Genomic DNA, 22,057 nt, shown 5'->3' with positions numbered 1-22,057 from the left:
CTGCCCGCAGAGGAAGAAAGCAAAAACAAGTAAAATAAACAGTATCAGACAGTGGAAAGGGCTTGGAGGAGGGGCAGTAAGGGGGCTGAGAGGAGGAGGGAACAGGGGGTGGGGACTCAGTGGGGAGCTCCGGGGGCCGGCAGGGGTGGCTGTGCTCCGTGGCCAGGCAGAGCCGCAGGTGCCCAGGGCGTGCGCCCTTCTCCTCCTCTGGGCGGCAGGGGCCCACTGCGGCCTGGCCAAGCTGGCCCCATCACTTGTTTTTGTGCGCCCATGAGCTAACAATGGTCTTCCCATTGTATGTGAATAAAGAAACAATTCAAAGAATAACACCACACGTAGAATTGTATCAAATTTGAGGGACCAGAAATAAAACTGTATTGGAACCCAGCTAACTCGTTCCTGTCCACACCACCCCTGGCTGCTTTCGTGTGGCCAAGGCAGGACTGGGCACTGGTGACAGAGGCCATGCGTGGCCCACAAAGCCCTCAGTGGGCACTGTCAGGCCCTTATGGAGAACATCAGTGGGGGCTCAGGACCCATCCCCCGCACTCACAGCACGCACTCGACCTCTACAAGGAGCTTACACACACCTTATTTCGCATCTCAAGACCTCACAAAACCAGTTCATGAAACGAGACTAACAGAGTAAGCGTGCTTCTCCGATGAACGCTGCTCCGATAGAGCTCCATGGTCCCCTCCGCCCTACTGGCTGAGTGAGAACAACAGACCTGCAGTGTCCCCGGGGCGAGAGACCACTGCAGCAGGCACAGCTTCCACTGACACCACACAAGGGCAAGGCAGCAGGCGGGGAGGAAGCTGGCTTTCTGCTCCAGGTCCCAGGTTCATGGAGACACCTCAAGGCCTTGCTTACCACCACGATCACGAGGACCACCGGACACCTCGCCGCACCACCGCTCCGCGCAGCACGGCCCCGGCAAGGCCCCAGAGCGGTATATCGGATCCCTTCCCCTGCTTCTTAGAGGCATGCCATGGGTCATGCCACATTTGAGCAGGGCCACATGGTCTGTCCAGTGTTAGCACGTACGTCCCCAAGCAAGTACTTTGACATATTTTAAACATCGACTGACACTTCTGAGTACAATTAACAATATTAATAAAATAGCAATTGTTTGGGGGCGGGGCATAAGGGGACTGAGTGGTAATGGAAAAAGATACAGTAAAGACTAAATCAAAAATGAGAACTGGAAGGTGGTGATGAATACACAGGAAGTTCATTACAACTTTCTGCTCTGCATGTCTGAAAACCTATACAAAGTCTTACAATAAAATTGAAAATTCATATTTTAACTTTAAGTGTAATTAGAGTGTAATACCCAAGTAGTAGAAACTGTCACACAATTCCCATTTATGCATCTTTCAAAATCCTTGGCACAAAACTGTTTTCCCATCATTCTTACTACTGGCAACTAGACACAAGACGCTGATTTGAAGTCTGGGTGGGGACTCTCGCAGGGCGCCCTGCGACCCTAATGGAAGAGGAGGACGCTGCCTTCAGGGCTGCGGAAGGTGGAAGGCCATCCCCAGCGGGAACCGGCTATCTACCTCCAAGCCCTCGGAGCCCTCGCCAGGCCCCAGCACAGCCACCTGCCCCTTCCATGTTGATGTGTGAGGGCAGCCTGTGTCCAGCTCCTTTCCAGGTGGGGGGACGGCCCAGCGAGCCTGCACCTCTGTTTTCTCTGTGTGCTGAGCAGTAACTTTGTCAACTACGTTAAGACGCAGGGAGGACTTAGAGCTCCGAAAGCGGCACACCTGTATGTCAGTGTTCACTTGTAACAACTGGTAACTTCTGTGGAACATTTCATGAGGCCGAGCCCCAGTGAACACCACAACCTCGCAGGCTATGGGCCATTTACTTCTCCCATCGGCTCACAGTGCCCCTCGGCTGATGGACATGACAAGCACACAGAGATCAGAGAAGCTGGCAGGCAGCCACACAGCACAGAGTCAGGCCCCCACCCCACCCCGAGCAACTGTGCCTGACTGGGCATGGCCAGCCGGCTCAGGGCCATCATTTGGCAAGCCGTGCCTGGCTACTCAAGGTGTGGTCCAGACCGCCGGCCCTGGCATCACCTGGGAGCCTGCTAGAAATGCAGGGCCCAGTGCCCCACTCCAGACACATGGGCTTCAAACCCAAAACTGAACTAGACCCCTGAGGGACGTCCACACGTCGTGCTGCGGCCCTGACCTGGCCGGTGCACATGCACAAAACTCTATTTCGAGGGAGGGGCACGTTTGGATGCGTGGACCTACACCAGCAGGTCAACTGCGCTTCCAGCTCTGCTGCTCACTCTCCGGTCGCCAAACCAAAGCACATCAGTGTGGCAGGCCACACATCAGCAGCCGGGACCAGGGTGAAAATGCCCAGCCAGGTCTGTGGACGAGTCCCTCTTCACTGCCACCTCTCTGGCAGAGCCTAGGCAGCCACAGCCCCACTTCCTGCCGGAACGACCCTTCCTCCTGGAGTCACGGACGGCAGTCACGGTGCACGGAAGAGGCTGGACACGTGCCCACGGAGGCCAGGGCCTGTCCACAGCATGGCACACTGGCCAACGGGGATGGCGGGGGCTGCGGCAGCATGCCTCTGGCCCTCACTGCAGACACACTCTCCAAAGCCTGGGGCTCAATGAGTTACAAAGAGGCCCCAACACGTCCCTAGTAAGAACCCCACTCTCACCTACGAGCAGAGATGACTGAGTGAATGGGCAGAACATCCCTTTCCGTGTTCCCCTCATGACACTTGCTTCAATCTCAGTTTCCGCCACCTCTCCAGCAATGAGACTCTCACTTCGGTGCAGCCAACCACTCTCGGCCCATGCCCACCAGACGCCTTAGCCCGTGCTTGTCTCCCGCCGAGAACAAGCATGGGCTAAGGTGTAAGGTGTCTAAGGAACTCTCCCTTCCCTCCCCTTCCACAGGCTGCTGCCTCCAGATCCCTCTGGGGGGGGGGAGCAGCCCCCCGCAGCCCCTCCGCGCCCCGCAGCTCTGTGCAGCACTCGAATCGTGGCACTGCAGCCGCGTGTCCTCACTGGGCTCAGACACCCCGGGGCAGGCCCTCAAACCAGCACAGAAGCAGCCTTTCGGAAGTCCCAGTCAGGTTGGCAGGTACCTGCAAGCTGGCTCTCAGCTTCGCATCGCGCACCAGCTACACAGTCTGAGGTCCCCACGCAGGCCGTGGAGCGGCTGTGTATATCAGCCACTCCTGCGAAGGGCGAATCACCTGCTTTTTAGCTGCAGGCTGATTTCGGAAAAGGGCCGACTTTCAGCAGCAAGGACGCCTGTGCAGTGGTCCTCCAAGGCAGGAGAGCACACCGCGGCAAGGCCCCGGAGAGGTGCCCAGAGCGGCCAGTGCTGTCCGGCAGGCCTGCGCGGGACGACACGTGTTCCATCTCTGCGCGGTCCTACGTGGTAGCCACTAGCCCCGTGTGGGAACTGAGCACTCGACCTGAGGCCAGTCTGACTGGGCCAGAGAACCTGTACTTGAATTTCATTTTGACAGCCACAGGTGGCCAGTGGCTGCGACAGGAGATGGCAGGTCCACGGCTAGACACCAGGTGTGGACTGGAAATGGAAAAAGCGTCCTTGGTTCCTTAACCACAGGCTGTCCTTTGGTGAAGAGTTACAAAACGGGTAGAATACTTCAATCTCAAAGGCGACCGGAAACTGACAAGACACACAACGAGGAAATACCCAGAGAAAAGTAAAGTGAAATCAGGAACCCAGAGAGATAAGCAGGCCCAGAATCCACCTTTGCCCCGGAGCTGTGCCGATCCTAAAGTGCCCCACTTTCCTTTTCCTGAAAGTCAGGGGAGAGAGACAGAAACCAAAGTCCAGGTGGCCCGAAGTGCCTGCCCCGACCTCAGCAAGAGGCCCCGGGAGTCCACAGGGCTCAGAAGGAGGGGACCGGAAGCGAACCGTCTCGCCGTGGGAGGTGTGCAGCCCTGGGCGCTTCAACGCACCTCCCGTCTGGGGCTGACCTAGGGTGATCGCAGGCTGGCTGGGGCACCAGCAAACGCTCTCTGAAAGCAGCTACCTTCATCCTAGGCCTCAGAAGGGTTTTACAGATAACTTGGATCCATATGCCACACCATAAACAAAATTATCTCAAAATGAATCACTGACCTAAATGTAAAACCCCAAACTACAGAACTTCTAAAGGGGGAACAAAATGAGAGAAAATCTTTGCAACCTAAAATTAGGCAAAGATTTCTTAAATATGACAGCAAAAAACCACAATCCACAGAACAAACTGATAAATGGGACATCATCGAAATGTGTCACTCCTGCCCTCGGATGCTGCTGAGAGGGTGAAAAACAAGCCGCGGCACGGGACGAGAGCACCGCTTGTTTCCGATAGAGGACCTGCGGCCAGAGTACATCAGGAACCCGCCAGCTGGAAAAAACGTTTAATGGGCAAAGTATTTGAACACCAAAGGTACAGGGACAACAGATAAGCGTATGAGAAGACACTCAACATTATCAGGACGTTTAGTATCGGGAAATGTAAGTTAGAGCCATGAGGAGACAGCACGAGGCACCCAGAACCATGGCTAAACTGGCCCAAGTGCCGCCCCAGGGGAACGCTGTGCCCTGCCGGGGGGCAGGGGAAGTGGCACAGCCCCTCTGGGACAGTCTGGCACTGTCTTCAGAAGCTGCACGCACACTTGCCACGTGACCCTAGGCCCTACCGCTCCCACAAAGACTCACACAAACGCGTCCCTAGACTTTATCTGCAGTACCCCAAAGCCAGAAACAATTCTTCCCACACTGCTCTACACATTCAATGTCATCCCACACGTATCCAGAGTTGTCGTGGAAGTTACAAGTGATTCTCACACATGTATTGACACGCAAAGGTCAAGGGTAGCCAAGGTACACTTGAGGGAGAGCCAAGCAGGAGGAGTGCTGCAGCCAAGACTCAGTGTAAAGCTACGCAGCCCAGGCAGCTTAGCACCAGAGGGACCGAATGGACCCCACGGCCAGATGGGCACGAGTGTGGGCCTCTCATTCATGACAAAGGCGGTGCTGCTGCACACTGGGGAAAGACGCTCTTCCCAGGAAATGCTGTTGGGACAACTGGCTGTCCACGTGTCGATGAAATCGGGTCCTTCTTCACACTATACACCCAAACCAAGTCAACAGAATCGTGCGGTCAAAGGAGAAAGGCAAAACCATGAAGCAGTTAGAAAATAGCAAAGGAATTCATTCATGACCTCAGGATAGGGAAAGACACGAGAAGTACCAACTACAAAGGAAAGACTGATAAACTACACTACATCAAACTTAAGAACTTCTGCCCTGGCTGGTGTGGCTCAGTGGACTGTGTGGCTCAGTGGATTGAGCACCCGCCTACGAACCAAAAGATCCCCGGTTTGATTCCCAGTCAGGGCACATGCCTGAGTTGAGGGCCAGGTCCCAGCAGGGGACGCCCGAGAGGCAACCACACATTGATCTTTCTCTCCCTCTCTTTCCCCCTCCCTTCCCCTCTCTCTAAAAAGTAAATAGATAAAATCTTTTTAAAAAACTAAGAACCTACATTCATCAACAACAACAAAAACCACCAGTGAGCCAGTGAAGCCATGACACGTGACAAAGTGGGAGAGACGGTAGCAAAGCACACAGCCAACCAGGGGCCGGGGAACACACACAGGTCTGCCATCGATGCTTTAACGCGTGACAGGAGCATGTGGGCACTTTGTGCCACGGTGAATCGCCGAAGGGCCAGTGAACGGAAAAGCGATACACAGCCTCACTCTAACCAGGAGAGGGCTGTTCAAAACCACAACACGGTAATACCAGAGAAACCACCAGAAGGGGTGGGGAGTGCAGGCACGGGAGGTCAGAGACAGGGCTGCAGACGCAGGCGGAGAGGGCTGGTCCATGGCTGGCCAGCCAGGAGGACCGCGGCCTGGCGTCTTCTGAGCAGTTGCTCTGGGCCGGGTCCTCGGAAGCACACCTCACGGGGGCCACAGCCTACAGCTCCCCAGCTCGCTGTTCTGTGTCCACCTTCACAAAGCTGTCCAGTCGACTCAAAGTTCCATCACATGGAAACACACTCCTGTTTCAAGATTACACTTAATTCCGTTTGTCTAGCCCTAATTCTTCTCTAGCTTTGTAACGACTCTCCTATACTTAAAGACCCCTTCCCACCAAGCCCACAACAAAATTACTTACTTCAGTCTTTGTAATTGACCCCCTTCAGGACCTCAGCAGCAGGAGAGACTGACAGCCACCCCCCTGCCCGAGTGGTATGGGCAAGCTGGGGGCCCCGCGGGCACGGAAAGGGCCGTATAAAACCCTGTCCCTGGGCTCACAAGATTCCGTTTGCCAAAAGGTGCACCTCGTCCTGCGTACGACAGAACAGGCGGGAGACACACCACCAATCTGGCGCTGTGCACTGTGAAACTTTTATCTAGGCTTTTTCGTAGGAAAAAAGGGAGAGGACAAAGGGCAAAACACAATGTATTCACATTAGATAGGACTTTAACGCTAGGCATAGAATCAGTGCTCACCACACCAGGTCAGCCCAGACCTGGCCATCACCCTGACTCCTGCACAGCCCGCCGGTACTCTCGGCACGGGCACAAAGCCACCAGGGAGCGCTGCCTTCCACACCCGCTCACACACGCTCTCCTGCCGTCTGCCAAAAGCCGCAGATCCAGGTGCCACACCGACTGCCATTGCAACGTAAACTGTTCATTAGAACTGTTCGCTTTGAAATCGGGACTCAAAAGAATTAAGTAGCCTCAGAACAAAACATTCAAATCACTCCACAAAAGTAGACGTCAGGGTCTTCCCCAAATTCTGACAATGCCGAAAGACATGTTCAAGAGTCCCAAAGTGACGGCGTCTCATCGGCAACTCTAAGTGGCCAGAAGAGACAGACAGCACACAGCCCCCTGCCTGCCAGCCCCACCCCCAGGGTTGGACTGGGGTCCGAGGTGGGGCCAGCACAGTTCTCAGTTCTGGGGGGCAGTGACGCTGCCGTCCTGTGACGACACTGCCGAACCACAGCAAACACCCTGGAGCTTACCAACCACGTGTGCGTGTGCCCCCGCACACCACAGAGCAAGCGTAAGAGGGAACTGCTGAGCCTGAGCAAATCGCCTTTTACCCGCGTGCTGACCCCCTTCCCTAGAGTGAAGGTAGGTGACCTGACCCCCTCAGAATGTTTCATCTGAAGGACAGCATAACGGTGAAAGCCCCGCCCAGCAGGTCAAGGGAGAGCCGGCCCGCGGTGTAGCGTGCACCGAGGGAGCAAGAAGACGGGCTTTTATGGGCAGGTCAGGGCTGCAGTAAAACCGTGCAGAGTGCCCGACATGTACAGCCAACCGGTTAAGACCCGTGAGGGTGCCCGTTATAAACCCCACTCATCCAGTGTCTCCTGAAGCCACTTCCTGTCCTCAGAACTTAGGATGAGTCCTAAATGAACACAAGAACAGTTCCTACAAGATCCATTTCTAGGGGAAAAAAGAACCTTTCCAAATTGTAAAGGGGCAGAGCGGTGTTTTTTTCCTGGCCCAGTGACCGAGATAAAGCCAGCAGACAGTAGTGAGAACACAGACAGTCCTAGTCCCCCTCGGGCCAGGTCCCACGCAGCTAGTGCGGCCAGCAGCCGCGAGGCAGGGACAGCTCTCCAGTAATCAAGGGGCGTCGTGCTCCTCCGTCAGTGCGTGGTCACGGTGTTGCACACAGGCATCCAACAGCATGCACAACTAAGTTTCTGCCCTTGTGGTGCTTCAACACTCAGGACAAGACACACAACCCACTCAAAACGTCTAACGCATAAAATCATTCAAGCTTTCCTCCCGTCCAGCAAAGACAGAGGCGTGGTGCTTCAGTCACACGTGGACACAGCAAACGCCGAGAGGTCGCCAAACCCAAACCACCGGACAGCAGGACTTCTCAGAGAGAACACAGAGGCAGGGTCGGAGTAGGCACAGAACCTACCAATGTGACCTTCAGGTTCTTCAAAGCCTTGATGTTGGTCCCCTGACCCCAAATAAAGGAACAGAGAGAGTGCCAAGCGGAAAAAGCAAGACGGAAAACTCTGAAGTGGTGACAATGAACAGAGTCATTTCAGAAACTTTCGGAGCAGCAGTGTGCTACAGTCGGTAAGTACTGGGCGCGCCGCCGGGGCTTACAGTGTGCTGTGAGACACGCACACTCTGCTCTTCCGCGCCGTCCCCCCTCGCTCCCCACAGAGCCGCACTCAGGAACAACGCTGACCCCCAAACACTCACCACTGCAAAGACTGGAAATGCAGAAGTCACGAATGCACGTCCTTTGACAAATAAGCATCTTATCAGTGCACAACGCACTAATCACTTTTATTTAACTAGTTCTAAATTAATTTAACATAATTAAAGAATTTTGGTATTTCATTAAAGCGTTTGCTTACACTACGTTGGCTGGATCAGAACTTCAAGTTCTGAAAGTATCAGATTCAAATGCAAAATACAATGACTTCAACTTCCCCAGACACAGTAACCACGCTCGCGCCCCACCTACTCCTACTCAGGAGTCCAGGGTAAGGCGGTCAAGACTGCCCCTTCTCCAGTTAGGAGCTGGCACTGGTCAGTCCCTCAGGCCTGGCCAACCAGGACCCGCCACTTTGGGGCCAAGAATTACTCCAGCTCCACGCCTGCCGGGCTTTACCCACAAACGGGCATCACCCACAAACGAGGACGTGAGTAGCAGCACAGCTCTCTGGTCCCAGTGAGGAGCAAAGGGGACAAAGCATCGAAGCATCAGCCCAGGTCTGGCCACAGGGCCGCTCCCAGAGTTAACTCACCTGTAAAAGGCACTGGCACCCACCACCAACACGTTACCCACAGTCACGTCACATTTCTCCCCGTCACTGGGTAACGTCCCAACATATAACGTCAATCGTTTTTCTCCCTGGAGTTTGTAGTAAGTGGCAATGTACATAAGTAAAATTCAGGGAGGATTATTTTAATTAAATACAAAGTTTGTAAGGAAACACCTTCACATTCTTAAAATAGGTAAACTTTGTCGTGATGCTGCCAGTAATTCTGAGGCTTCCAACTGCTAAAGAGCGGCGCCGGCCCCGCCTGCCTCGGCTCAGCATGCTGGGCAGCGGGGCCCAGGCTGGGGTGCGGGCCAGGTCCCCAGTCGGGGGCTTTCGAGAAGCAACTGACCAATGTTCTCTCCCACCCTTTCTCCCTCCCTCGCCCCACTCTAAAAATAAATAAATAAAATCTTTTTTAAAAATGGTGGGAATGGTGCCACTTGGGCAAAAACATCTATCTCCTATTTCTGTCTATAAACCATGTCATTAGTGTTTATGCAAATGAGACTATAATTGACATTTGCTAAAAACTCCACTTAAACTGAACATTGATTTATATATGCTTATCTAAATTTATTTTCATCAGAGCCTAGTGAAAAAAACCAATACAGTTGTTATAGATAGGAACAGGGGGGTTCCCCTGCTGCTTTATAATCAGAAACACAAACGCTGGTAGAGAGAGAGCAATGAAGGGCTCCGATTACCTGCTGCTAAACACTGCTCACAGAGAGTGAGACACCACTCTCCCCCCGGTGGAGGCGGCGGCGGTGGCGGCGGCGGTGGCGGCAGGGAGAGCAGAGCACAGGTGCGCCCAGAGCTTGGCTGGAACTGCACCCCCACCCCACCCCTCCTGAGGACTGACAAGCAGCCTGGCGTTTGAGTGCTTATTTGCATTCAGAAACTTCCTGAACTTTATTACCATTGATTCAAGTAAGGTCATTTATTTTGTCCAAACTTTTTAAATTGACATTTTAAGTAATTTATATAGGCATCAGTACAAAGTCTTAAAGACTTTCACAGGAATTTTTTTGCTAATTATTTAGGGAATTTTTTGAGGGGAAACAAATGAAAGTATGTTCTTCAACAAGCTTTAAGACAAAGTACTACAGAAATTAAACTTCTGATTGTTCAGCAGAAAAACCTCATTTCACAAATATGATAGCAACACCAGAACGTTTAATGCTACTGAAATTTTTAATGGAATCTATGGAGTGCCCCTGGCCAACAGGACCCCGCGCCGGGTCTCGCGTGTCCACCTCTGTGACCCAGGAGCTGCGTCCCACCACCCAAAGTCAAATCACCCTCCGTCGCCACACATCTGGTCCTACTACTGAAATTTAAAACAAGACTCCTTCTACCTGGAACTGTCTTAACTGAAAATGTTTGATTTCAAAAGTTAAAGACTTACACATTGTTTGTAACACTTGGAATGGACTCTTTTGTTGCCCTCAAGACAGTTTTTTTAAAATATATTTATTGATTATGCTATTACAGTTGTCCCCCCCCACTCCACTCCGTCCTGCCCACCCCCTCCCTCCCACATTCCCCCCCCCCATAGTTCATGTCCATGGGTCATACGTACAAGTTCTTTGGCTTCTACATTTCCTACACTATTCTTACCCTCCCCCTGTCTATTTTCCACCTATCATTTATGCTACTTATTCCCTGTCCCTTTCCCCTCCTCCCCCTCCCACTCCCCTATTGATAACCCTCCATGTGATCTCCATCTCTATGGTTCCGTTCCTTTCTAGTTGTTTGCCTAGTTTGCTCCTGTTTTTGTTTTAGGTGTGGTCGTTAATAACTGTGAGTTTGCTGTCCTTTTTACTGTTCATATTTTTTATCTTCTTTTTCTTAGATAAGTCCCTAACATTTTGTATAATAAGGGCTTGGTGATGATGAACTCCTTTAACTTGACCTTATCCGAGAAGATAGTTTTTACTTATTTTCTCAAAATAAGTCTCCAAAGAGGCATAAGTCACCAACGCCACCGTCCAGTTTCGGTGTCAGGGTCTCATCCACCGCGGACGGCTCTCTGGCGCCCCGTCTACCCACTCGTGCCCGGTGCCTGCGAACTGAAGCCTGCGCCAGGGCGGGCTCCTTTACAGGGGACCTGGGCTTCGCGCAGGCTTTTCCTGCGCTCGCTATTCAGCTGGGCTACTTGGAACCGACTAGAGATTCCTAAGAGAATTTATCACACTCGATCTTGCCTTGTCTGCAGCATTTAGAACCCAGAGGAGTTCGGAAGAGCTAACAATGGGCTCGGCCGGACCTTCCCGCAGGAGAGCCACACATGTTGCACGAGATGCTGCTCATAAAGATGCTGAAGCACAAACTTCCTTCACAAGTGTAAACACGACAGGGGTTAAGACTGAATTCAGGAGCACTACGGCCGGAGACATTATCTAGGTTGCACCTCAACAAGCGTGAGCTGAAGGCCGATTTATGTCTCTCCCATCACTCCATCCAGCCACACTCCCCTCCCGGGTTTTCGAAGGCGGGACGGCCCACCGACCAGGGTGTGGCCGTGTCCTCGCAACAGGGGGCCATTTTCACAGCCCGTGGGTGAGGCTCCGGCTGTCCTTCCAAACAGCCGTGGCCCGTCTCTTCTCCCAGCCGCGGACACATCCACCTTCTGAGTGAACTCCCAACGACGGCCGTCTGAGATACAGACCCCAAACTCTCACGTGGCCTCCGGTTCCCAGCCACTACAATATTACGATTATCTTAGTCGCACTGCCCAAAACCCAGCTGCAGGCTAACGATGCAAGAATGGGACACTGTTGAAACCGTTCAAGGAAAACAAACAAAAACGCTTAGTGCAGTAAGCGGCAAGATCCTGCAACCCAATAAAACCAAGTAACTCCCCCCCATGAAGAACAGGGGCCGGCACAGGAACCGAGAGAGGAACAGCGAGTCGTCCGTGGAGTCCCCCCAAGGCGGCGCTCGGGGGGCTGGGGCCGAGGCGGAGGCCGCTCGCAGGCACAATGGCTCGGACGGGGGCTCGGAGCCATCGCCCCGGGAACCGCTGGACCACGGAAAACTGGAGCCGGCAGCCGGGAGGGCGCCCACCCTGGGCCCGGGGTCGAGGCTCGCCGGCCGGCAGCCCGTGGTCCCACCCCTCCCTGCCCGCGGGCCGGTAGCCTCCGCTCCGGTGCCCCGCGTCCCCGCGGATTTCCCTCTTCCTCCTCCTTCCTCTCTCCCCTTTTGTTTTTGAGGCATTTCGCCGGCTCCGGCGGAGGCCGGCCCTTCTCCCACGTCCCCCGGCCTCCCCGCGCCCCTGGCTTCCAAGTGTCCCCCGGCCTCTCCACAGCTCGGGCCTCCCTGAGCCCCCGGCCTCCCCACGTCCCTCGGCCTCCCTATGCCCCCGGCCTCCCCCGAGCCCTGCGCCTCCCCGAACCCCCGGCTTCCAAATGCCCCCCGGCCTCCCCGAGCCCCGGCCTCCCTATATCCCCGGCCTCCCCTTGTCCCCCGGCCTCCCACGTCCCCCGGCCTCCCCACAGCCCCGGCCTCTGCGAGCCGCGGCCGGCGGGCGGGCGGGCGACGCGGGAGGGACCGGTCTCGTCGCATCCGACTCCGCGACTGGCCCGTCCGGCCCCGCTCGGCCCTCCGCCCTCAGGCCGCGGCCCTGCCAACCACTAGCTCCCGAACTCCGCCGCCCGCCCGCGCCCGGGCCCGGCCCCGCACTCACTCGGACCGCGCCTGGCGCGGGCTGGCGGACACGGACGACGACTGGGCGGCGCCGCGGACGGACTGGCCGCGCTCCCTCCCACGCCTCACGCCGCGGGCGCACAGCGGTCCCGGCCGGCGGCGGCGGCGGCGGCGGCGGCGGTGGCGGGCTCGCGCCCTCGGAGTCCTGCTGCGCGTGCGCGGCGGCCGGCTGAGGCGCGCTCCCCCTGCCGTTGCGCGCGCCCGCCGCGTCCCCGTCCCGAGCTTCCGCCTCCCGGAGGGCCGGGCCAGCGCTCCGCCGTCCACGCATGCCCAGCACGCCGCCGGGCGCCGCTCCGCAGATCGCGCTCGGGGCGCTGGTCCGGGGTTTCCGGGCGCCCGGAGGCGGTGCGACCGTGGCTGCTCGCCTGGGGAGCCCTGGCAGGGGCGGGAGGGTGTGCCCGGCCTTGCGGCCTTCCGTGGGGGCCACAGTGGGCGGGCGGGTGGGACACTTCGGGGAAGTCCTCCCACCCCTTCCCTGACCCCAAACTGCAGACGCGGGCCCTGGGACGCCCTAGTCGCCGGCCCAACAGTCCCGCCCCAAAGTCGGAACCACAGCTGTGGGACGCCGCTGTGGGCCTGGGCCTGGTCCTTGATCTCTCCAGGCTTCATGCCCACCCTAAGGAGTTAGGTGTCCTGGGCCGCTTTGCAGATGGGGAAGCTAAGGCTCGGGGACTCGTTTTAGTGGCATCATAGTTCATGCCAGGCTCTACTAAGATTCGATTGTAGAAGGTGGTCTAGAAGGGGCTCTAAGTATCGACTGCAGGTGAACAGATTATGTCACTGAGCTGGGGCCGTAACCCCAAGGGGGCACCGGTGCTCTGGTGGTCTTGATGCCTGAGTAAAGACAGGAGAATTCCTGGAACCTGGGGGTCACCAGGCAGAGGAGTGTGAATGAGAACCAGTTTTGGAGAGGAGCTGATGGGTTACCACGACTGGACTTGGGGCAGGGGGAGGACAGATGACTGAGGCCTGGTAGTCTGGCACTAGGCTGCAGGAACCTTCAGAAGGGTTTGTGCAGAAAGTGATGATGGTTGATTTGTGTTCTTAAAAAAAAATCACTGGCAACCTTGCGGTGGGAAGTGAAACCAGGGCAGAGCAACTTTCGCTTTTATGGTGTCACTTTAATCCTCGCCACAAACCAGGAGGCCGGATAGACTCACCCTCCCTTTGAACTGTGAGCTCCCTGAAGCTCCCAGAAGCAACAGTCACGCCTCCTTCAGAAGCGGTCATTTGGTTCTCATTGTAACAGACTCAGGTAAAATAAAATGCTTTTGCTGACCAAGAATTTTTCCATAGTTAGTGTTTTCTTTTTATTGTTTTTTAGTGACATATCTTATGGTTGTTTTTTTTTTAAACTACCTTTAAGATGAGGGGTCACCTTATTGGATGTCAACTGACCACTCTGCACATAATAGGGACCCCCACCCTTTCACATGTACTCCCCCCACTCTCTGCTCCCTTGTTCTCCGAAGCACCATTGTTCACGGCCTCGCAGCAGGTGCTTGTTTACGTCTTGGTTGTCTGCTCCTGCCAGCAGAATGCTAGATTTACTGGTGCAGCGGCTTTGTTTTGTCCACTTCTGTGTCCCTGGCACATAATGAAATACTTGTCGAGTGACTAAATGAAGCTTTGGGCAATGTGAAGTGAGAAAGTATTGTCAACAGTATGAGAAGGGAGTGGGGTTGGGAGGGCAGTGAAGGGACAAAGGGACTGTAGTAAAGGGTATCTTTGGGGGAGGGGGTTGGCTTAGGGCAATAGACCAAACGTGGCCACCAAGTCTTTGACACTCCTCCCAACAAGAGATGGAGTCTAGCTACTCATCTCTTGAATTTGGACAGACGTTGTAACTTGCTTTGACCAATAAAATGTCTCACAGTGACATTGTCCGACTTCTGAGCCAAGGCCCCAAGAGGCTGTTTGTTTTTTCTCATCACCCCGTTAACAAGCCCCAGTGAGCCTAGGGAGGCCACCTGGAAGAGAGCCAACACGCTGCCAACTGGCAGACGTGTGAGTGAGGCTGCCCTAGACCACCCAGCCCCGGCCAAGCGTTCAGCCAACTGCAGGCACATGAGACCCAGAGACACCAGCAGAACTGTCCAGCTGCACCCAGCCCAAACTGCCAAACCAGAGAACAATGAGCAAATAAACACCTGTGGTTGTGAGCGGCTCTGTTTTGGGATAGTTTGTTACACAGCCACAGGTAACTGATGCATTCAGTTGCCTCGACTCCACCATGATATGCTTGAAATTGACATTCTTGAAAGGCAGCTTTGATTATTCTGCCTAATGAAGAAAATAGGGGGCGGGCAGGGGGAAGAAGTGATGCAAATGAGAAGGGCAGACAGGAGAAAAGGCAGATAAGCCGGGAAACAGTGAGTAACTGGTTGTCTAACAGATCCTCCTGCGCCCTTGAGCATCCTTGTGGCACCTGAGAGCTGAGGCTGAGGAGTCGGACCAACAGTGGAGCCGCCCAGGCTCAGGTGCAGCCGTTCACCAGCATCTGACGCTGGGCAGGTTGCACAGTGTATCCGCACCTCATTCCGCATCTGTGAACTGGGGCTTGTAAACTGAGACTTCCATGAAGTCAGGTTGCTGGAGGACGAAAAGAACTGTGCTGTAAAACACTCAGCAGTGTGCCGGGCATAGCACGCACATTATGGACCAGCTACAGCATCATCGCTGCCAACCCTGACGACCGTGAACCAGCTAGAGCGTGATGTTAACAATGGCTGATTTCCCTCAGGCTCTCTCTGTAAATACTACCTCCACACCTCACAGCAACCCTGCAGCGTGGCCACTGTTGTCGCCGTCCCGTCTCACTGAGGTGAAAACCATGGCTCAGACGGACAGAAGCGGTGAGGCAGAGAGCAGGGCTGGGCTTCCAAGCCGCAATCTGTCCGGCTGCACACTTGTGCTCCCCCACTCCTGGGCACAGCACTCAACCCCACACAGGAAAACAAAACAGAACGCCATTTGGCTGTCTCCTTCCTGCACTACGCCAGATGGGCTGAGCGCTGACCTTGTGTGGGAAGCTTTCAGGAAGGGCTTCCTGCTTGTTGGCAAAGCAGCTGTGCACCCCAGGAGCAGTTCTCTCTCAGAAAGGCCCCCGCCTCCCTGGGCTGGTGGGCAGAAGCCTTTCACTGGGGGAAGCAGAAACACATGTTTAAGGCCGGGGGTGGATCCCAGTAAGGAGGGCTGCTGTCACCAAGGAGACATGAGGCCCGGGTTACTGTCCCTGTCATGGCACTGATCTGCCTAGAGAAAGTGAGACCCAGGAGACACTTCAAGGGCCGGTAAGATATGCCCCAGGAGCCATACACCTGTCACAGTCCCAGGGATGCTGGCCCTCAAGTGTCAAGAATCAGTAACTGGTCAGGGAAGAGGGAGCCAGGAGCACCTGGGTTCAAATCCCAGCTCTGCCACGTGATAGCCCAGTGGCCCCAAGCAGGCCATCCAGCCTCAGAGCCTCAACTTCCTCATCTGTAAAATGGGGAGAAGGGGATGAGCAAGCTGCAAGAGCAGAAGGGAAGGGGACAGGGGGTGCCCCTAGGGAAGAATGCCCAAAGAGGGAGTGGGACAAAGGCGGGACAGTACGAGGGACCGGAAGGCAGAGTCCCTCCTTCAAATTCTGGCCAGCGTAAAGACGAGACAGGCTGCAGCCACTAAGGGCTCCTGACCCCTCGGGAAGGGCGCATTCCGGGCTCACAGACCCGCTGGACTGTCGGTGTGGGTTTACTACCCATCCGAAATTCCACTTGCGAAGGCCGTGGGGGCGTGTTCAGCCCAGAGGGCTGCTCGCTGTCGTTGCTTCCGTAAGCAAACTGCCATTTCGAAGACTTCCCATGTCTTTCCTCTTCTCAGCTTCGTCTTTTCTGAGCTCTGGGTTCATATTTTCGATTTCATCGTGCTCTTAACTTGGCCTGACTCCCAGGGATCCAGAGCTGTGCTTCCCAAACCGCCTGCGGGGAGGGGCCAGCTCCTCTTCCTTTGAACTGGGGTGGACTGATACTTTTGTTAAGAGCCATAAAAATAAATTAGTAGAAAGAATAACATCTTTAAAAATTAAAGTCACACCCTGGCTGGTGTGGCTCAGCGGATTGAGTGCCAGCCTGCAAACTAAAGGGTCACTGGTTCAATTCCCAGTTAGGGCACATGCCTGGGTTGTAGCCAGGATCCCCAGTGGGGGGTGCATGAGAGGCAAACACATTGACATTTCTCTCCCTCTCTTTCTCCCTCCCTTCCTTTCTCTCTAAAAATAAATAAATAATATTTTTTTAAAAACTTAAAAGAAAACCAAAGTCATACAAAATATAAGCCTTTTTTATTATTGTATAAAATATAAGCTATTTTTACTATTGGATCCGAAGCAGACAAAACACCCCTGTCAAGTTGCTGTGGAAGTTTCTACAACTGCTCGTTTCCGTACTTGTCTCTCCCAGTGGGTAACGGTGTGGGAGGTGCCCACAGGGAGAAAGGACTGGCCTCACCCCAGGAAGCTCACACTACAGAAGGCCTCTCCGCATTCTCACTTATCATCCTTGTTAATGAGTGACTGGTGTGGTCACCCTGAAGGGAAACTGAGGCCCGGCCAAGTCAGGGACTCACCCGGAACATCGGCAAATTAGCACCAGCGGAGTGTGGGCAACAGGCGCCCTGGGCACAGCCCAACCAAGAATGGGGATCACTTTGTGCTGAATCCAGTGTTTATTGAATGACTAAATGAAGGTCTCCCGAACTACTTGCTTCTCCCCATGATCGTATAGAGTGTGTTACCTTGGACCCTTGATTTTCTTTTCTGTTTCTTGACTTGCCTAAACTATAAGCTCCTTGGAATAAGAAACCAAGTGAGTTGAGCTCCCGAAGTTGAGTGGCTCTGTCCTGACCACGGAGATCATCGGCCCACACGGCCCACAGGGAGGTTATGAGGAGCAAGCAACACATGCACAGGGAAGAGCTGGCATCTTGCTCACGGAGACACTCACCTGAGAAGATGCACCTGAAGCCTCTGTGGGTGGCAGGGCACAAAACCCAGTGGTCACCATGCCCACTTTAACACTTGGCCATAGTTTGTAACACATCTGGAGTGCCCAGGTCTCTGCACCTTCTACAAATGGCCTTCGGGGATGCACACATGCAGAGAGGAGAGGCGTATTTCTAAACAGGCAGCACAGACCCGCCTCCACAAGGGATTAAGGAACTCCAGGCTCACTCCTGGGCTGGTAATTACCATCTTTACCTGGAAAAATCCCCAGTGACTCAGCTGGGTGGAAATGCCACCTATGCCTTGGGGACAGGAAAAATGCTGGGACCTTGGCCAGCCCTCACAGGGGAGCAGCCCTCTGGCTCCTGGTAGAAAGTCAACATGGGTTCTTACCTGCCACACAGGAGAGAGGCACCGGGGTCCAGAGCTGCCTCGGATGCGCCATCCTCCACAGCCTCATGCTCTGCGGCTGTTGAAGGCCTGGGGACTTAGGGAAGCTTCCAGGTGGCCCCTCTAGTTCTGAAATCTTGTGAGCTCACAAAAGGGTGACATTTAGTCTGCCACAGGCTATTCATGGTCCCCACCAGGAGCTCTCCAAGGGCAGGGATGCAGCCTGGCTCTCACACAAATTACAAAGCTAGCAGTGAGTTGTTAATAAATAAATCATTTTCCTGCTTTGGGACAGCGCTTTAGGAAAATCCCTACGCCTCCAACAGACTGACTGTGGCAGCAGGCAGATTTCGAGGACAAACAAATGCAAGGCACTTGGTGTTCAGACCAGCTGAGCTTCTACATCGATTAGCCAGAGCCCCAAAGCCGTCTCCACAAAGTGGGCCCCAAAAGGCAGCCGTGACCAGGGCTTCTGCAACAGAGGACGCTGAATTAGGGGCATGGCAGGGCGAGGCGTCTGCAAGAGAGGGACCGCGGGGAAGAACCGCGATTTAAACCGAGTGGAGCCGCGTGCATCTGCCACCCTGAGCCCACCCCATTTGATGCGGGGCGTAGGCCTGGATTTAAACACGCGCATTTGCTTGTATTTCTCAAGAGAACCTTGAATTTGAGAGGTGGAGGGATGTGTCATCTGGATGGCCTTTCTGTTCACCAATATGCCAAGCCAAGGGTTCTTGTTCAGATACACGCCGTCGTTTGCCTTGAAGGGTCGGGAAGGAGGAACTGTGTCTCAGGGTGGCCTGGTGCACCTCTGTGGGTGCCAACTTCTATGTCATCCTTGAGGACATGTGAGGCCCAGCATACCAGGAGCGCCTGCTGCATCCAGCTGTCCCCTTCCCATCAATAAATCCAGCTACAGGTGTTCACTGAGCACCTGCTGTGTGAGAGACGCTAGCCCAGGTGCTGTGGAAGGACAGAGAAGCAGAAGTCACTTGGGCTCAGTTGCCTGTTGTGTTAACAGTGGCCAAGGCCTGCTTGTGGGGTGGGCAGGGGAGGTGCCTTCTGGGGAGAGGAAGGGTTTTGGAGGCAGTGGGGGGGGGGCATTCTTGGGGGCGTGGCTCTAAGCCCCGATCCTCTCCCTCCACTCCCTGGTTCCTGCTACCCCTGGGAATTCTCACTCATTCTCTCTCCACTGTCACCCTGCAACCATGACCCCCAAAGCTGGACCTCAGGCCAGGCCTCTGCCCGGAGTTCCAGACTGGGGTCCGACAGGCACATGCAGCTCAACGCACTCCCAACGGAAGGCCTCACCTCCCACCAGGCTGCCCACTGGTGGTCCTTGGTGGGTAGGAATGCTCCCCGCTGACCCCCACCCACCCACTGCCATCTGGGCGTTTGAACGCAGGAGCTGGACAGAAGCTGTGGCCTCTGTATCTGTTCCTATCTGAGTGGGAAGCAAGAGACAGACAGTCGCCACTGAGCAGGCTCCGTTCCACCCCCTTCCCCTCCGGGCCTGCTGGTCACAGCCTAGGTGGAGGGTGAGGGGTGGACACAGGGAGATTGTGGGACAGGCCCTGGCATGCCGGGGGTGGGAGCAAGTTGAATTCTTGCTGGGATATCTGATGGTGGCAGTGCGGCGTGCCTTCTGCTCACGTTTAGCCTTTCCCAAAGTAACGCCGCTCTTCGGGTCTGCAGGGATATTCTTGTTTGGTCTAGAACTCAGGAGGGAAGTGTCATTCATTTAGCAAATGCCTTAGAATACATATAAGTGCCAAACCCTATTCTAAGCATTTGCCAATCTTAAACTATTTTAACCCCTTCACAGCCTGAAGAGGGAGTGGCTGCTGTTCCCCCGACTTTGAAGGTTAGGATGCGGGAGACTAGCAGGTCCCCGGTCCCAGCGCCCATGGCCAATGAGTGGTCAAGCCAGGGTTGAGCTTGGGGGCCCAGCTCCCAGGCCCTGCTCGTGACCGTCGCTGCAGGATTCCTAGCCTCCATCAACGCATGCTGTGACATTTATTCATTCCACAGAGCGTTTTGACCAGTAAATATATTAGTCTCATATTCCTATTTTAAGACCAAGTCGAAGCTGGGAGGAAATAGATAAGGAATGTGTGCTTCCCGAGCCCAGGGCCTGGCAGACCCTCCCATCAGGGAACTGAGCAGCAGATGGGTGAGGCCTAGAAAGGGTGTGGGGGGAGGGCTCCCCTCTGGACTGTATGCCTGCCAGCGGAAACCACTAACTGGACATCACAATACACAGGCCACCACAAACAAATTTAATAGACACGTGGAAACATACCAAGAGAGGGAAGGGGAAATAGAGCAGAAAACCAAAGGCAGGCGGGCCCTGGGGCCACCGCCTGCCCTGAAGGAAGACGCACGCCCAGTGTGCTTGGGAACAGAGGAGCTGCTGGGGGCTCACGTGCGCTTCCTCCTCAATAACTGATGCGAACGCAGTGAGCCTGTGAGAGCGGGAGGGTGGGGAACTGTAACCCACCCCACCGATCTCTTGACATTTGTTTCTGTGAGTGCTAACACTGACGAATATGCAGCTTATCGATACACAGCATGTTTGTGTAAGAATCCTAGGAACTAACTTCAAAAGATACAGACTCCGACCTGCAGGCATCGCAGCTCCGGGAGGTTTGCTGACGTTCCGCCGGGGGAGCCAGGATGACGTGAAGTCACGGCGACATGAATCTAGGATGAGTTGCCCAGGGACCACCACTCGCCTTATCGGAATGAACCCCTCCCTTGATCTCTGTCCTGTTTCCCTTGCCCTCCTGGTAAAAGCCTCTGCCTCCCCTGAGAGGTGGAGACTGGCCTTTTGAGACGGCAGTCCCAGTCCTCCAGGTTGCAGGTACCTGAAAATGAACCCTTTCCTGTGCACCAGCACCTGCCTGTCGAGCGCTGGCTTTCATAGAGGTGGGCCGACAGCCCTGCGCTCCTTTCCTTCAGTTGTCAAAGAACAGGGGCAAATAGCAGGGGGGAAGGAAGTGGGCCTGTAGCCTTGGAAACTAGAGAGGGGAGGGCCCAGAGGTTGCTAGGAGGGGCACGGCTTTGCAGATCTGACAGCTTCATGGAAGCTCAGCTCTGCCAGTCACCAGCTTTGTGGCCTTAAACCCCTGAACCCCAGTTTCTCCACCTGGGTTGAAGGACCTGCTGGCATGTGGCAAAAGTTCTCGGTCCAGAGTGCCCATCATTGTCGCCACAAGCTGTTCCTTCAGGTCTGAAGGAGCTGGAGGGTGGGGTGGGGTGGAATCTGGTCAGACTGGGCGGGGGGGTGGGGGGGGGAATATTTCCACCAGGGCCGCAGACTCCCTGGTCGTTTGAGCCAGTCAAGTCCAAGAAAACACTGGCTGACCAGAATGTGCTGGACAAGCCCTCAGGAGACCACTGTGAGACCTCTGGTGACCAGCTGGGGCCTGGTCAGTGGCTACCACCCCGATGGATGGTTAGAGTCATGGCTGAAGGAGGGGGATGCCCAGCCTAGGCCCAGGCCCAGCCTCACTGGGAAGACAAGGCGGAGCAAAACTGGAGGGCTTCCTGGACACGGGACTGGTGAGGTCACAGAGAGCCGTGCTTAGAAGGAGGACTGATGACTTCAGCTCAGTGCCCTGCGATCACCATCTCAAAACTCTTAATACTTTTATCTTTGAATCTGTGGTTTGTAAATGAAGCCGTGGAACTCCAAAGCCCCTTCTGGCAACTCAGGGAGCCTCAGCTCACGCAGGGCACCGCCTCCACCACCTCCGGGCCTCCCTGCCTCCTAGTGCCTGGGGTCCCACCCACCTCACCCTTCCTGCTCCCACCCTTGGCTGGCAGAACCACGCGTCCCCTGAACCAAGCATCTGTTGGGGCTGGCCTCCGCTGTGGCTGGGGGTGGCCCACAGAGAGGGGAGACGGGCATCTTATCCCGGACTGGAGTGTCGCAGTTTCATGTTGCCTGGAGCCCTGCGAATCCTGCCGCTGTCCTTGTGTGGCTGGGGCAGCACAGAGGAGTCAGCATGAGGGGGTGGCTCTCCAGGGACCAGGTGACTCATCCCACACAATCCTCAGCCTCCGTTGGGAGCCAGCGCCCCCTAGCTCCACAGCAGAAGGACGCTTCCAGGAAGAGCAGGGAGGGGCCAGGCCAGGAAAGGCGC

At 55.1% G+C, this 22,057-nt stretch overlaps 1 protein-coding gene across 4 annotated transcripts in view; it reads right to left on the bottom strand.

Moving 5' to 3' along the window:
- Positions 1–12,676, bottom strand: part of PTK2 (protein tyrosine kinase 2) — a 154,672-nt gene extending 141,996 nt beyond the window's left edge. For all 4 annotated transcript variants that reach the window (XM_053930016.1, XM_053930017.1, XM_053930014.1 and 1 more), the window contains exon 1: positions 12,519–12,676. The gene's annotated coding sequence lies outside the window, so the exon portion shown is untranslated. The remainder of the gene's footprint in view (positions 1–12,518) is intronic.
- Between the last annotated feature and the right edge of the window lie 9,381 nt (positions 12,677–22,057).

This window comes from Desmodus rotundus, chromosome 8, assembly GCF_022682495.2.
Source record: "Desmodus rotundus isolate HL8 chromosome 8, HLdesRot8A.1, whole genome shotgun sequence".
NCBI classification, from domain to species: domain Eukaryota; kingdom Metazoa; phylum Chordata; class Mammalia; order Chiroptera; family Phyllostomidae; genus Desmodus; species Desmodus rotundus.
Note: the sequence above shows the minus strand (reverse complement) of the source record. Positions and strands in the feature narration are given on the sequence as shown.